The sequence below is a fragment of the Cynoglossus semilaevis genome, chromosome 18, assembly GCF_000523025.1.
Source record: "Cynoglossus semilaevis isolate Cse_v1.0 chromosome 18, Cse_v1.0, whole genome shotgun sequence".
Lineage (NCBI taxonomy): Eukaryota > Metazoa > Chordata > Actinopteri > Pleuronectiformes > Cynoglossidae > Cynoglossus > Cynoglossus semilaevis.
Window position 1 is genome coordinate 8,240,083 of NC_024324.1, and position 16,368 is coordinate 8,256,450.

Sequence of the window (16,368 nt, forward strand, 5' to 3'; positions counted from 1 at the left end):
GACATGCTCTCGTGTACCTCGCTGGATTAAGTCAGCGTGTCCCTGGTGATCCAGGTGTAATTGGGTTAGAGACAAGCAGGACAATGTGACACCTGCAGGTCTCAGCTGTGCACTGGCCTGGAGTCAGCTGGAGCTCTGTCATCTGGACCGGGCTGGGACGGCTCCTGGGCTGGACACTCCACGGGCACAACACAAATATCAGTCTTAATGCTCACCTTTTGTCTCTGAACAAAAGAGAAAAGACAGAAAAAGATCTTAAGACCGTCATGGGCTTTACTTTTAGAACTTCATCGTGAACCCTGAATCCTAGCTTTAGTCGTATTACTGCACATCTGGGATCGTTTGTTTATGCTACATCACCATCCTTTGAGTCACGCGATGTTTAAGGGGTATTACGTATCCCCCAATCCTGCTTAGCATCATAGCTAATGTTGTTCCATTACAGACATCGGAGGTAGCATAGCCAGCTTTGTGGTTTTATAGGAAACAGTTGGAGAAAAGTGAGGCCCAAACAGTTTTTATCTGCACTTTGTTTTTTGTGTATTTGCCAGAGGACCAACCTCACAGGAGGTTTACATAGACACGCTGGCCGGGAAAGCACTTGTTAACATAGTCACAGTTTATAAATTTATTGAAACCACAAGTGAAACAACATTTTGGCTGCACCAGATGACAGATGTGACAGTTTCTCAGCTTTGCTTTGAAAAAAAAAAAAAACGCCTGACTTCTGTTGACAAATATCACAAAGTCACAAGCGGCAAATGAACTCTGTTGGTGTGTGACAGTTCCAGGATGCCCTCCTCTGCTCATCAGACACAACTTGCGATCACAGACTGATATCATCACATAGCGGTCTCTCTGTCACATCACATTTCTGCTGCTCATGTCTAAGAACTGTCTCTGCAGGCCCGAGTGGCGGCGGACCATGCTAACCAGCGCCACGCCATCGGAAGCTAATAAATCATCTGCGGTTTTATTTCAGATTTATTCGGACTGTAATGAAGACGCGACGGGCTCCGGGCCATAACCGACGGCGACAGGATGACACTGATGAATGGCTAAAGGTGTGTTCTGTGGGAGAGGCAGGACTGTCAGGACGCTCTGGTGTTCTGTGTGTGGGGAGACAGGAATCAGACGCACTGCAAGAAACAGTTCCATCACACTGTGGTCCTGTACAGTAGATTACTGCTAAATATATCATTAGTACTCTCTGAGCACGGAACAGCAGGAGAGTTAGACCTGGAAACACTTGTCTTCATCGTCGTCATCGTCCTCATTAACAGGATTGACCTGATCATCAAAATGACTAATAAAGCACGTCATCGTTGTTAACAACGCCGTCGAAGGCATCACTGGAGATCTCAGTAAATATCAAACCGTGAGCGGCCGGGCCTGTGTTTTACAAGTAAAGAATTATGGGAAACATTTAGGACGATGAATTGAAGTGATTCGTTTATTTGAATCAACCTAACGTGGCATTTTTCATATACCAAAAAAAACTTGTTGACCACTGGCATGTAGGTGGCCGACAAGTCCCAGGTAAAAAAAAAAGTATATATGTGTGTATATAAAAAATAAAAACAAATAAACTTGTATTATATTGATCTCATATTTGGGAAATTGTCATGTTAGCAGCAGATTTGCTCAGGGAATCAAACCCAGGATTCTCTGCTTCTGAGACAGGTGTGCTAACCACTACACTATGGAACCGATATGCCCACAGTGCTTTATTAGTCATTTTGATATATTTTGATATATTAAAATGACATATAAATATGTATTCCCATCCGCTCCATCCATCTCTCCTCACATCTATCTACTTAAACATCTATTGACTTTCAGTGCCACCATTAACCCAACCTGGGCCCATGTAGTGTGAGTAGAAATATTTATAGTCATCGTCTGCTCCCACTGTAGCATCACCTCTGTTTTAATTACCCTGTTAGCATTATTGCCCCCATAACCATCAAAAGCCTCCCTCAAACCAGTGCCTTTACCCTCTGTTAAATGCTGCCCATTCTCATCCCTAATGGACATTAACGTCATGGTTTCATCGCTGGCGTTGATGATGAGGAAGGTTCCCATTATCTTCATCTTCGTCAGTGGCTCTTTTAATAAACACAAATGTCTCAACTAGGAACGTGTACAGTACAGGGTCAGTCAAACAGTTGTAAGACGGATATTTTTTATTTCAAAAGACGTCTGATTTTGAAATATCTTCATTGTTATTTTTCATTTTTCTTTAGCATTGGCTGTAGTACGTTGACTGGTTTTTATATATATATTCTCATTCTGAGTCAACAATCTTTTTTTGAATTATGAAATTATGAATGTTTTGAGAAAGGATTTGATGGATCTCCGTCAGGTTTTTTTTACTCCAAAAAGAGTGATGTGACTGATAGAAACACCACTTAAAGAAGTGCTTACATTTATATTCAAATAGAGGATGTAAAAACTAATACCTTTTTTATATATATTTAAAGTAAATACATGTTGTTATTAATTCAGGGCTTTTTGACTCTCATATATGCTGACAAATCTGTAATTCATATATAAATGCAAGGATAAATGTCAGAACAATAAACCAACTCTCAGCTCAGCTCGTCCTGTTGAGGAGAAGCTGCCATTGGAGACGATGCCAATAATTTTAGCATCATTCCCAAAGCCACGCCGTCATTGTTTGCGTTGCCTTCACTTTCAGTGTGTCTTTACTCCATTACATTGACTGTGTGTTTTGATAGCTCTTTCTGTGTGTCATCACAGTCCTCTCTGACGGCCAAGGACAAATCGACTGAAGTGACTCGATGCCTCAAGCCTGGCAGCTTCCACTCGTGCTGTCAATCAATGAATCCATACCCGGCTCGTCTCAGCCGGACCTGACACGGTCTGGCACAGCACTTTGTGAAGAGCAGGGAAAGGCATGAAAGTGTCATGGTGCACAAGATATCTGGCAACGCACTGTGAGCGTTGCCATAGAACAGAATACACATGTGATATTGGTTAAATATCACGAAAATGTAAAAAAAGAGAGAGAGACAGGGAAAAAAGACAACATATTGAAAATAATAAAAGATGGCAACAATATTATATAAAATAGAACAATAGAACAATTTTGAGCTGCAAAAAAAGCAGCTCGAAATTGCTTTTTTTGCAAATTCGAGCAAACAATTTGCTCGAATTTTTTCCTTGTACAAAAAATAATTGTAGCCATAAATTGCTAATTGCTAATATGTAAACAATGGCAAAAATAAGTAAAAAGTTTGAATAGGAGGTTTGAATCCTGCAGCCAACAATGACAAGAAAATCTCTTAATCTTTTAACTTAATCTGCTGTATAAGTTCATGGGGTCAAAGGTCACACAAAGTTTGCTGGCTTTCATTACCGTCCGTCATTTTCAGGGTAGACTGCATTAACTTCAGTGAGTGAATGTAATGAATGAAACGTGCAGTGAGTCCACTGTCTCTGCTAATGTACCGGTGTAACCTACACAAGGTCAGTGTGTGAGTGTGAGTGTGCCGTCACTGCTACAGCCAGTCAGGGTAATTACCACTGTTTGTCTGTGCGAGACCTTACAGGCTGACAATCAGCATGAAAGAAGAGACAACACACACACTGCTCTTTTACACCGAACTGGCAGCATCTCTCTCTCTCTCTCTCCTTCCATCTTTATCACACGCTCCTCACACACACACACACACACTCTCTTTCACCACAGCTGTCACTCAATAGCTTCACAGGCCTCCGTCACTGTAATCTCCTGTTGGGTTATCTGCCCTGTCCCTCACCGCTCTAACGGCTCTTCTTGACCTCCTAATGAAAACATCTCCGCTCTTCACCGTGCAGTTTAACGAGGTATCGGTACATCCTGTGGGTCTTTACGGTTTTTTTCTTCCTGTAAATACGGGCTTTTAGAGACGTGGAACAAAAGAAACACCTAGGAGTGCAACGAAGGCAGGTAATTAGAGCTCAAGGCCCTTCTCTCCTAACGAACCTGATGGTAATTAAAGACCCCCAGGACACGGGTGTGTCTGCGAGCTGCTTCTAATTAAACCCCAGCGAGCTGATTTAGCTAATTAGCTAAAAGGCTCGATGTTGGACACCGAAGCCTTCCAGCCCCTCGGCAGAACACAGGAAGTTCCAGCGTTTCCACGCCGTCCCTGGCAACGCGCTCATTTCCTGGGGCATTAATCAACTAGAGTTACAACAGTTTCAAAGGTGACTGCCATGTGGGAACAGCGTGAAGAGGAGCGAGGTGCCCAGACCTGAGGCTAATAGGTGTGGACCGTTTTTGCGGTGAAGTCCCAGAATAGTGGGACCGATCAGTCGTCGCTGGTATGAAAGGTATGAACTTGAAGTCGGTACAGAATGACCATAAAACATCACGACGGCACGTCCTGTACTGTAGGCATGTTCAGCACGTCTAGTACGCACGACAGTAATTAGAGTTCCAATAGTATATAATTGTGTCATAATTATACGTACATAAATCGATCAAAGAAAGCGACGATTGAGAAGGACTGCTGTGAACATTCTCAGACATGATAATCAAACTTGTTCACTTCTTCAAAGGGGAACGAACAAAACAATTTTACAGCCGCAATAAAACATTCTGACAAGTTTATTGAACTCAAATCAATAACGCAAAAATAACAGACAAGTTCAAGAAGATAAAAATGCAGTTGCGCCCTCATCATTTGAACATTGAACCCGCCCCACGCTTTAAGAAGCAATGGTTTACAGTGTTCCAGCTCAGGTGAAGAGTCGACTAAAACTGGAGGTCGAAACCATTAGCTTGTCTGAGAAACTTCAGTGACTTCTTCACACAATGTTTCTGTCACATTTTGAGCTTTTTGTCCAGTGATTCCCAACCTCTGTGCCGTGGCACACTAGAGTGCCGTAAGAGATCGTTAGGTGTGCCGTGGAAAATGATCAAATTTCAATTAATTGGTCCAAAAACTATTATTTATTTATTGCAAATAATTTTCTTTGTCAGTCAATGCGTGACAGGCAGAGCAATTAAATACTCTTCTGCTAGGTGGCAGCAGATGGCTATGAAAACTAAAAATAGTCAGAGCTGTTGAAGATCTTTGTGAGTGTCTTTCTTCAATTCCTGCCAGTATATCAGCATTGTCTTCAACTATATTATTACATTTCATTGCATATACTTTTTGTAAGATTTTTGTTTGGTTTGGTGGTGTGCTGTGGAGATTTTCCTGACGATATATATGTGCCAGGGCACAAAGAAGGTTGGGAACCACTGTTGTAGTCTATTTGTGGGACAATCCTGGTGTTATTATGATTCCCATTATCAAAGATGCCTCAGACACAGTACAAGAGCTTGTAACTCCTCCTCTCTTGTCACCTGCATCACTAGATCACATGTTTCTCAAGTCTTCCCGGAAATCACTGAACTTTCCGGAGCCCTGATACATCCCAGAGCAGACATCCATTTCATCGACCTCCTCCTCATTTCCATCTCTCTCTCTTCTTCTCCACTCTCTGTAGCTGGTGTCACCAATAACTCAGCTTCCAACTTTATAGCTGGAGCACATCTGATCCCCATTCATTTCCGCAGCGAGAGAGGGAAAGCCAGCGTTGGCCACTAAGACCCTGATCAATCATGATCTGGCACGACAGCCTGTATTAGAGGAGGAGGAGATGAAGGCACGGAGAGATACGGAGCAGGGAGGGAATATCACATATTCAGACTTTGATATTTCTCTCTGCGAGATGCATGTGATTTGTCAGCACCAGCAGATGTGATCTGAAGACGGTCAGAAAGGGAAAGTATGAGAGGAGGCTGGGGGAGAAAAAACACATCTCGGGCCCGGTTCGTTATTAAGAGATTAAATCTCATCTCTGACAGACTTGTGACTGTGGGAGACAGAATCGAGCACGGCCGGTAATTTGACCAGTTCCCCATCTCAACGCTGCTCAGTCGGCCGATGACAGCCGGGCGACAGTGTGTTGAATATGCAAGCCGTCCCTCTCTCTCTCTCTCTCTCTGTATTCCGCTGTCCCTCTAAACTCCAGCATCTACCTCACCGCTGAACGTCATCCCGGCTGCCACACACACAAGGACACACACTAAAAATATATGCGCGCACACACAGCCCTGCGTTACATTTGAAGCATTTGCATTCGTACAGAGAGGTTGTGACCTCCAGAGATATTGACAGTGAAGGCTTACAGGTTCACTTCTGTCACACGGGTGTTGTAAGCGAAATTAATTTTTCACTTGCGAGCGTTAGCATCTCCCACTCTCTCTCTCTCTCTCTTTCTTTGTGTGCATGTGCTGACACTTCCTGTTAGCCTGATGTGCAGATCCTTCCAGCACACCCACGGTGCATCCAGTCAGGCCAGGTGTTATTTTAACGCTCACTTTCGGAAGATGAACGAGGGACGTTTTCCTCCTCCTCCCGCTCCTCTCTCTCACATAAACTCATCCCCCTGCTACTCTTCTTCTTCTTCCTCTTCTTCCTCCTCTCCCCCTCCCGCCCCCCAGTATCATCTCAGCATTCGGCTAAGCCTGACCCAGTATTACTGTGACATTATGGGGCCACTTACCGCCCTGCTAAAATAAACCCCCAGTGAAGGAGACGTGTGACAGAACAGGGTCACAGCACGCCGTTGCACAAATTAATCAAACAAATAAACGAGGAATTTAGGCTTAAACAGAGAAGATCTCCCCGCTCTCCCACTCTCCCCCTCCTCCCCCTCCTCCTATCACTGCTCTTGCCTTGCAGAACTAACAGAACACTTGGACATACGGACAGTCATGCATGCGTTTGATCATCTACACAAAAACGTCTCACACTGAAGATGTGAAGAAAAGACCAAACTGAGCTGCATGACAGTGGAAATAAAAAACACAAGTCAAAACATCTTAGCTTTGACTTGGCTTTTTTCCTTTGTCACATATTATAAAGGACCTTTGATGGTTTTATATGGAAAAAGCTAAATAGCTATGAAATGCTATCTCACGACCTGTGAGTCAACCCTGGACTGGAGTCAACCCCTCTTCTGTTTTGTAAAAAATGGCAACCTGCTCATAACTTTACTGTTAACATTGCTCTCGTAATCAATCGTGTCATCGTGACATCAAGTTCTGTTCATTGTCACAGTCGCCCCCTACATTCTTCAATCTGTGACAACCATCCACTTCCTGTGGAATGTTACAGCTTCACAAAGTCTTTTGTGACCCTCACCTCAAAGATACCTTTTCAAAAATGAAACTTCTTTCATGCTGGGTCAACCTCTCTGCAGCCCAGGGCCTTCACTGTGTGACAGAGTTTAATAAATGGCAAGAAAGTCCTCGTCCAACAGCCGAACTACATCAGGAGTTCACTGTACTGATGGCGGTTGTGCACTAACTTATGTTTGTCACCTGTTGATTAAAAAAAAAACACGTCTAAATTTCAAAAGGATGTTTGCACTTTTGCGACCACATACTATATATATACATATATACAGATGTATATATTTTATTTATACTATTATTATTTTATATGTATAGATGTATATATTCTAATTTCCACTGGGTAATTAGCAGTTGAAATGTAATCTAATTTGTTTGTCATTGTTAGGCCCATTCAGTGCCACCTGCAGGTTAACCTGTATACTTTTAGTCTCCTTGTGCTACCCTGCATCTTATCTCTCTGACATACAGTGATTAATGGTGAAACTTGATCCTTGAACCGTTACTATTGTCACATCCTGGCTTTAGCTGCAGGGCACGTTCACAACTGTGATACCACAGAGGTGCTACTCCATGTTTCTACTTTAAACCAAAATCAACAGCCCCTGGTGTGAATGTCTCACTCCAGTCAGGAATGTTGACTGTCGTCCAGATCACGTTGGCCAGCGTGTGTTGCTGCACCACTCCACTTCCTCTACCGTTTCCATTCAAAGGCTATAAATAACCATCCTATCTATTTTACTGCTCCTCAAAGTTTTGCAAGCGCCTCAGGTTACGGTCGTAATTCACTTTTCAACAATGGGATTTCAAATAAATGTCACGGCTTTGCAGAAATTTTTGCAAATATCTTCTGGCAACTTTTGGATGGATCTATGTGACTACATTTAACTACATTTTAGCTTCATATTTTTTGGCATGTTGTTAGACAATTGTAGCCCTTTCTCTAATTGGGTTATTATTGGTTTTGGGTATAATTGTGGATTTGCATAAATTGGGATAGTTTACTTGTGGTACAATAGTTTTTACGAGCATGTCGGCTAATTTTATGCTATTTTTGTTTTCTTCTTTTCTAGGCTATATATATACACATATATGGAATTTTGTCTCTCTTTTTTTGTGTGTTATTTTCTTGTATTTTGCTAACTTGTACACTTTTAAGCTACAGTGCTGCCATTCTTACTTCCATGTTTGGATGACCTGCTATTGTTTGTCAACCAAGTAAGAGCCGAACACTTTTGACAGCATAACGTACGTAGCAACAGACAATGTGAAATGTTTTGATACAAGGCCTCGCAGGACATTTTCACCAAGGTTTTGCAAAAGTATACAAAGAATCTAATCCTACTGAAAGTCTAAATAAGGTTTTAACCATCACTACGTTTGAATCACACATTTATACTCAAACGACCACAGCGACGGTGTAGGAGTTGTCGGAGTTGTTCATGCTAACCTGTAGTCACTCTGTCGTCTCTCACCACCTTCAGGTCGTTCCCAGTTACAGGCTGATTACCATAAGGACGGCCCACTCCACATGCAGGCAACATCTTGATTAATCTGCACGATGACAGTGCGACTCTTGATGGGGACAGCTCCCCATTGATCTGTAATGAAACCATTGAGCTGCATGACGAATGGAGGCAAAGGAAATTTGTGAACGCATGAGTAATGAAAAAATAAATTAAGTAATTGGATTGGCTTAATTATTTAATTCATTCGGTGAGACAAAAGTTTGCTTACCAAGTCAAATGTGAAGGGTGAGATCAGGTGAACGACAGGGTTTTGCCTCCAGCTTTTGGGCTGACGTGTTATCGGTGATTGGTTCTCAAATGGGGGTATGCATATTCCAGTGGGTACTTAAAGGCATTTGGAGAGCACACTTCTTTTAGTAAAAATAGCTTTTTCAATAAACTTATGTATATTAAATATTTTGGATTCAGATTATTGTTATTGAAGACAGGACTTGATGTTTTTATTTTTTTCGTATGTATTTTTTATGTACACATGTTTTTCAGTTATTAGTTATTATCTTTAGTTTGGTTTTTTTAAGCTTCATTACTTCCATTTAATATGTTGGGTTTCTGAAGTTTAATAAATTAGTTACTGACGACACAAGGCATTTTACATCATGTTTAACCTGCAGTGCTTCGCCCTGGTTAAAGGATACTGGGCTGACAAACAGAAGGTAGATGACTGATAAAGGTGGAGGGTAACTGTGTTAGCTACATGATCTTCATAACGCACATCTGGGTGTCATTTCTCACGAGCTGCTCAATTAAAAACAACAGCGTTGTTTCTTTTCTCTTTTTTTTCTATTAATAAGGATGATTTAGTGTCTTGGTGGAGACTTAAATCTGAGTTTCTTCTTATATGTGCCATCCAGAATGCTGAGAAAAAGCTTCTGGGATTCACATTCCACATTTTTCCATCTGTTGCCTGCTGTTACAGAGTGTGTGGGACGTTTCCTGGACCTGCTGTCAGGGCTGTGAACTTTTCCAGGGAAAACACGAAGCCCTTCTGGATCCGTTCCTGAAGAGCTGCGTTTCAGCGTATGTCACAGCTGGCATTACAGCATTAACTTCAATGGAACTCAAATGGAAAGCCTGCTCAGAGCTTCCATAACTCACATCATAAATAGGCACACATTCTGGGTCTTTCTCCAGCTTGGTAGCCAACCTTAAATTTACTGCATTTGGAGAGCACAGCGGCTGACTCTGCTAATGACGTATAGCACTGAGGACGGCGTGTCTGCAAATCCCCCTGCATGCTCTCCAGTTACTCTCACATTCACCTTCCCTGTCTCCACCGACACGTTTAAATGTCCAATAAAATAGTCCGATTTTTTTTATTTCTTTTTTAATCCAAGGAAGAACATTGCTGAGTTTGCATGTTTCTCAGCCAATATGTGAGTCCACTGTCTACACTGAGATGTACCCACACCTGGGAGCTCCAACTGCTACCAGAATGTTCCACCACCGGCTACATCCAGCACACTGTATAACAATCAGTTGGAGCGTCTAAGGCCGTTCACTTCAAGTTATGTCATGTAGTTTTACTTTTCAACTGTTTAGTTATTCATATACTTACATACTGTAGGCTGCTTGAGAAACATAGAACACACTTTAAATTAATGCCAGTTCTAAGAAAATGGTCTTGTCACCAACTACATACCTTATTTACATACTCTGGTGCAACTTGTATATTAAAATATATAATTTCACATATTCGTTATTTTCTAGGCTTGTGTACCAGTATCTGCTACTCCTGTACCACTGAAAACTTACATGTTCGGTAAGTAAACAGACAGGGGGTGACCCAGCCCTTGTTTCACACACGAGTCAGGATCTAAAAACTAAAACTATGACTGAAATTATGGCGAAGCAGGACTGTCATTAGGACTAGCCTTCGTCTGTGTTTACATAGCGGCGTTACTTTAGTGTTTTATTTATATTAATGACTACAAAAAATATATAAATGACGTCGACTTTCATTACGGTGGGCTTGCGCTCTGGCAAGTTCTAATATATATATATATGCTTTTTCAGTCAATTTTATTGTACATCCACATGTAAATTCAATGGTGAAACAGCTGGTGCGCATTTTGAATTTAAATTATTAATTTATGTAGATTGTCACCAATGAGATTTTCTGTTACAGTTGTCAAAGCACGCTCTTTCTATCAAACAAAAAGTTCCAAGAGACTAAACACACACACAAAAAAAGAAAGAAAAAAAAGAATGTGATGGGAACGTCAGCGGTCAAGGGTAGGGAGCGCGCTGATATCGGAACGTTTGTTTAACGGAAGTGGGAATACGTTGTACGGGCCTTATTTCCGGTGGCAGTTCCGGCGCATGAGGCACGCGTGTTAGCCGTTTGGGCTTCCAGCGGGCGTTCATGTGAAAACCTGGGCAACGTGGCTACATCTGATTTATTGAAATGGTGGGTTTTTTGAAACAGTAGTCGGTTATATTTTGTTTGAAATTGTAGTCGTTCGGTCGAGACCGTTAGTGCAAGTTACGCTAGCTTACGTGTCTCGGTAGCAAACGTTAGCTTTTGTCAGAAATTAAAGTGATTCGTAGTTAGTATTTCGTCCTAAACAATTAACATAGAGGTGTCGGGGTAAATAATTTAAGCTGGGCTGATGCACCTTTTTGAAAATATGACATTAACTTGCAAATATTGCTTTTCTGTACAGAAACCCATCCTGCTGCAGGGCCACTACTTCAGGCCTCTCCTGTTGGGTGGGCCGTTGGGGTCATCTGAGTAAGTGTAAACAGTCGTAGTAATCCTCAACAGAATTGTTTTTGTGTGTGGGTGATTGTGTTGTGTCTCAGCTCACCTCCTCTTGAGTGAAAATCTCATGTCCAGTTGTCTAACGGAAATGTTCAACAAAGAAAAGAGTTGTTCTTCTCCTTTTAACTCTTGGATTTGTTGTTGTTTATATATGTATGGAATTGTGAGGTGACCCTCCAGTCATTTGTGCTTGAGACCCCTGCTCCAAAGTAGAACAACAGAAAGAAGTGAATTATAAATGTATTTGAAGATATTTATTGATAGTTTGTTATTCGAGTATGTGTAAAGTGAAGTAAACATTGACAATTTGCTGGGGGTTATAAGGAGATACACTAAAAAAACACCCAGTAGTAGGTGTGGTTACTTTTAGTGTCCCATTAATTTACAAAGATGTTTTCCTTCAGTCTAGGTGTGTTGGTCAATCTGTCCGTACTACAGACCTTGTAATGTGAATCCACTGAGTTATATTCTGAAATAGACTTTTGAGTATGTGATGTACATCTTAGGGGAAATCAGTGGTACAGTTTGAAATGAACTGACAGTGATGGTTTTGTGTTAGTTTTTAGTGTTGACAGATTGCAGTCCAATAAAGGACTAAGTGACTTGACTGTCTGTGACTTTAAGGCCTTCAAGAGAGATGAGTGCTTGAATAAAAGTTTGCTGAGTTCAAAGCTGACAGCGTGAGGCTGTTAAAGGTTCTTTGTCAGCCACCCAGATAGTGGAGTAAAAATGAAATGACTATTTGTTTGTTTTGGAATCCAAGACTTGGAGTGATGATGTTGTGGAAATGACTGAGTGCCATGTGTTCTCTCCACAGCTCTTTGACTCTGCCTTTCTGGATCACATGAAGACTTGTAAAACTGAGAGACCGGTGAATTCTGCTGCCATTTCTCCAGTCAGGTAAGATGAAGTTGTCACTGTACAATATATGTCCTAGTAGATCAACAGTGACCTTGAACCTTGCAATTGTGTGTGTGTGTTGTAGGTGGTTATGGGAGGTGAGTTGTGGTGTTGGCATTAGCACTGAAGAAGCCACAACTTTGTATTACAGTTGATAGTGAGCAGTCATAGTGATGTGTAAACATGTAGTGGTTGGCAGTGCTGTTGAAGTGACTACATTGTAGCTGCTTTTAAGGAGAACCTGTTTGTTTGTGTTAACATGTGGCACAATGCTGTGTTCTTCTAATCTGCAGGTTCTTCCTTGCTATGTAGGAGGATGAGTTTAGCAGGAGTCAAAGGTCATGTTGGTCCCATCAACCGTGTGGCTTTCTACCCTGACAGCAACAGGTAAATGAGACCAACACAGCATTTGATTGTGATTCCAGCTCGTATTTGTCATTCCATTCATTGCGCCTCCTCTGCTATTGTTGTTTACAGATGCAATGGAGGAGAAGACGGACATGTGACATGGAGGCCTGAAGTGTTAGCCTTGGACTCTGCCAGGTAGAGTGAAGGAGCAACTGTTGTTAGTTGACTTAGTATGTTTTTTTTTTAGCTTTATTAGTACTTAGTATATTTGTTAGGCTTTTTTTGTAGTTAGTAATGTAGTGTAATCACTGTAACTGGATTGCTATTGTTAACAGATTTTTTTTGACTTAGCATGCTATGTCAAAAAATTCTGTTAATAGCATAGCACTACTATACTATGAAATTATAGTCCAGAAAATACGGTAATCCACATTTCCTTGTCACAGTTGCTGCAGAAGAACTGTTTCATTTTCTTTTTTAACCTCTCAGAGTTTAACCCAGTTCTCTTCTCTTCCTGCTTTGCCCCTCAGCTCAGCTGAATCGCCGCTGTATGTTTTCAAACAAAGCTAATGTTCAAAATCATTTTCCTAACGAGTGTAGATAACAGTGAGAGTGTGTGTTTATATGCGGCGCGTGCAGGTCTCCCTGTTGCATCGTATCGGAGATCATTGTGCATCCATCAGTATGCCGTTAAGCCGTGCCGGTGAGAATATGAAATGGATCTCACTTTGGGGCTATTGCTGATCAATGCTCATAAACATTTAATGTCATAATTAGCCGTCAGGCTGCACAACAACGCATCGGCACTAACTGTTTTTGGGCGCGGACAGCGATACGTGCGACGCTCCATAAACGCACGTGCACATAAGTGCATGGGCAGGTTTGTTCGTGTCGTGAAACATCTCATTGTGTTTGTGTATCTGAACGCGTACTACAGAGGTGGAGACAAGGTGCAGACACCATCATCAAATATCTCACCTCACACACTATTAAACAAACCCACACCATCAACCATTCGGAGGGGATAAAATTAGCCGTGTTCTCTGGGAGGGTTATGATGTTCTGCCATGTTGAGAATGAGAGATGAAAGAGCAACGGGGGTGAGGGAGGAAGAAGGGGGTGAGGGTGGTGGGGTGAGAGTGGAGCATTATCCAGGGAGGGCTTTACAAAGTAAGCCAATTTATACAAGGTATCCCAACTCGAATTAGCGGCTAATGACTCTATTAGCTTTCATTTTTGCACCGAGGAGATTTTGCCGCATAAATTAGGGCCCGATCATTGGCAAAGTGTCACGGCTAAAGGACAGTTTATAAATACAACAGCCAGGCCCTGTCAGACACAGCGGCCTCTGATATAGACGTCTCTGCAGACTTTGTCGTTGAGCCCAACAGACTTGTGCCAGTCAGACAGTGACAGGGGACCACTGGGATCCCAGGGGTAGCTCGCTCGCCGTCGTCCCTGAAAAGGTCAACTTGACGCGGGCACAGCCCATCGACCTACCCCCCTGTCGGCTCCGCTGATAAAAATCAGATAAACTTAAGACCACTTATCGATCCCGGTTGCGGAGCCTTAGGCAAATGTTGGCTAAGCCCCTCACCTCCCTCTCGTCCTCTCCTCCTGTGCATATGATTACACCCCGGCAAATTAGAAGAAGATGGAGGATAAATGGCGGAGGAAGAGAGAGGGAGAGAGAAGAGGAGGCGGAGGCAGTGGTGCTAGTCTGGGCAAGAAGGGAAGGAGGTGGGATGTTATTAAGAGGTGAGGGGATGAGAAGTGGGAGCGGGACGGTAAGATTAATCGTAGAAATTTGAGCTCAGACAGGGAAATTTCATTAACTATGAGAGCACTTGTTAGAGCTAAATGGTCAGACGGAGGAGGTGAGGGAGGTGGAGGGAGTCGATGAGACTAGAGAACCTGTTCAGGTTCATGGTTTAAACTGGGATTTAGATTGTTTTTAACTATTCTTTACTCTTTGGTCAAGATGACCTGATAAAAGGGCGTTAAAATAATATCTATAATTAATAATGTTCCTTTAGGTTTTGAATCACAAGTATTTGAAGTATACCTGCATGTACTAAGTACAGATTCTCAGATACTGTTGATACTTTTGATGGACTGTTGATGACAAAATCCTCACATTTTTTTGCTTCTGTACATTAAAACACATTGTTCTTAACCCATTAGACTATTGGTCAGTACAGTTGACCCTTGGACCTTCTTATTTATGACTGAGCCTTTCCCTGATGATCCTTTTATACACATCCAAGGCACTCATTTGTTTCCAGTTGATGTATTTACCTGTGGTTTTTCCCAGTCTTGCGTCACCCTCATTCCAGCTTTTTTCTTTTGGAACGTGCTGCAAGCTTCAAATCCAGAATCTGTGAAAAACTGTCACATTAAATATTCTGTCATTTTGAATCTTAAATCAATGCATTAAAGTTTAAAAAAATTGAGAGTGCGCCTTTATTCTCCAGTGTGAACTATATATGAACTGGTGAAAGTAGGGACAAAGAGAAAAGTTAGGACGTACACACAACGCAGTCCTGCACATGTACCTTACTCTCTTTTGCCAAAAAGCAGTCCACTGATCTACTCCCCGGTGTGGAGATAGGACACAAAGGGAGACGTGAGGGTCGAAGACTGAAAGCAGCTGTGGGAGGGAAGGAGGGGAGCGTAAGGAGGGGAGCCGGGAGTCAGAGTTAGAAAAGAAAAGAGCAAAGTACGGACTAACTGTGGAGAGACAGAATTAGAACAAAACTCCAGCGCGAGTGTGGAGAACAACACAGAGGTTGGTCACATGTGGCTGCTAACGCCTTCACCCCAGTAATCAGAGCACACATCCTCTGCTGCTCCACTCTCCATCCTCTCACAGCTTCTCTCCTTCCAGGCACCAGCGTCTGTCTGCTGCCCTCTGCTCCCACACTATCTGCCCACGCTTCCCACCTCCGTCCTCTCACCAGGAGTCTACACGACTCCCTCTGCACAAACTCTGCACATCCAGTGTGTCTGTGTGTGTGTGAGAGAGAGAGAGTGTGTGTGGAGGCTCTCTCTGTCTCTCTCAGGGGGCCAGGCATTACAGCTCGGGGCAAAAGGGTGCAGATAAGGAGACAGGAGTGTGACATGAGTAGAGGCCGATGACCACAGATAACATACTTTCTTGTGTGTCTGTGTGTGTGCGCGTGTGTGAGGGAGGCCCACACTAGTCAGGGTGTAAGTGGGAATGATGAGGGTAACCCCGTTATCAACTTTGTCTATGTCAGCGCCTCCATCTGGTGGGGACTCTTTTGCTATTGTGTGTGTGAGTGTGTGTCTGTGTGTGAGACTATAGGGTGACAGTTGTCTGGTGAGCAGGAAGTGCAGTCTGGGTCAGACTGGTGACACATACAGCACAGTCTTCAATATCTGTCTCGCTGTCACTTCCTGTATGTGCTGTCTGTGTCTCTGTGTGTGTGTGTGTGTGTTAGTGTGTGTGAGTTCATGAACAGTGAAAAACTTTTCTTACATTTTTGGTCTCGATCACTTTAACGTCCCCTCATCGCCATCTTTCTGCAGACTGATGTTCACCGTCACAGACCATATATGGCGGTCAGTGGTGGATACAATGTGCCACAGTTGATGAAGAGACGCAGGCA

General features: G+C 42.6%; 2 long non-coding RNA genes across 2 annotated transcripts; one reads left to right on the plus strand and one right to left on the minus strand.

Annotated features, from left to right (window-relative positions):
- Nucleotides 1-2,323: 2,323 nt before the first annotated feature.
- On the minus strand, nt 2,324-15,160 carry LOC112488554 (uncharacterized). Its single transcript, XR_003052741.1, has 4 exons — nt 15,035-15,160; nt 8,936-9,051; nt 8,649-8,799; nt 2,324-2,897 (listed from the first exon to the last, which is right to left on the minus strand). It is a non-coding gene; the product is annotated as an uncharacterized LOC112488554 (long non-coding RNA).
- Nucleotides 10,977-15,045, plus strand: LOC103394236 (uncharacterized). The gene is made up of 5 exons (XR_523118.3): nt 10,977-11,134; nt 11,391-11,458; nt 12,306-12,388; nt 12,682-12,775; nt 12,866-15,045. It is a non-coding gene; the product is annotated as an uncharacterized LOC103394236 (long non-coding RNA).
- Nucleotides 15,161-16,368: the final 1,208 nt, after the last annotated feature.